Consider the following 1,291-nt stretch of genomic DNA (forward strand, 5'->3'; position numbering starts at 1 on the left):
TATTGGCTTCACAACTTGGCTTCACAACTTGGCGTGCCACGCCCAGAGCACCAAGTGGCACGCCCATTATGTTGTGTTAAGCAAACCTTCTCTGTTTCATTGGCGTGGCGTGCCCAGAGCTCTAAGTGGCATGTCAGCTTTCTTTGCTTCTTTTGTGCTTTTTTTGCTTTTTTTTTTTCTGAAATTCAACACAAACCCATTTCAAAGCAATGTACCATAATATTTATCATTTGGTTCATGAAATTGCATTGATTAATGAGATTATACTCTTTTTATGGTCCTTTTAGATAAGAAAAATGGGTAAATGATGCAAGTCATCACAACACCAAACTTAAACTTTACTTGTCCTCAAGCAAATAAAGAATCATGAACTAAAGTTTGACAAACCAAGGTGAGAAGAGTAGCAATTTTTATGTTCATGGTTGGCTAGTTTCTTATGCATGCTACAATCACAAAAGAGATTCAAATGATTGATGCTTCTATCTAGCTCATTTTATGAAATCTTTTTCTTTATGTTCCTTCCTTGAAACAAGCTTTTCATTCTTTTCTTTGCTTAGCTTCTTGGGTGCTTTGCACCACGTGTTGAAAGCTACGACTCTAAATGCTTTGTTTTCAAGTATTACCACTTGATACATAACCACCACAAGCATTTAATTAGAGGACTCTTTAAGCTCTTTTGTTTCTTTTCTTTACTCTCTAATCATTGATGCTCAGAGCCTTGAGCTTTGAGGGAGTGCTTTGCACTTGAGTCTAGCCTTGACGCTAAATGTTTTGTTTTCAAGCTTTTTGCTTGATACATAAACACCACAAGTACTTGACAAATGAATTGTTATTGGTACTCAGAGCCTTCAGCTTTCTCATTCTTTCCCTTTTTTTTCTTGCCTTATTTGCATTTGCTTCTTCAAGGTTTTCATGATTTCAAAAATTTCATAAAATGTTCTAGATGAAAACTTCAATTAAACAAATTCAAATGCAATTGAGCAACAATAATCATGCTAGCTTCCCAATACATATAAGCTCATGCTAACTTCTTCTTCTTCTTTAATTACCTTGTTTGTTTATGATCATGATTCCTAATTACTTTGAACTCACAAAACTCAAGATGATAGTCATAATGTTATAGCACATGTTTCAATTTAGCAATCAAGCTATGCTTATTCACAACAAGTAATCACACATGCATACAAAAAAAATAGAAGACAATCATGCAATTTAAATGTATCGGAAATAAGTAAGAGGAAAAGGAACTTTACCACCTTGTAGTTCATCTTTATTGTTGTTGTCACCTTCC

This window comes from Arachis hypogaea, chromosome 16 (genome assembly GCF_003086295.3).
Source record: "Arachis hypogaea cultivar Tifrunner chromosome 16, arahy.Tifrunner.gnm2.J5K5, whole genome shotgun sequence".
NCBI classification, from domain to species: Eukaryota; Viridiplantae; Streptophyta; class Magnoliopsida; order Fabales; family Fabaceae; genus Arachis; species Arachis hypogaea.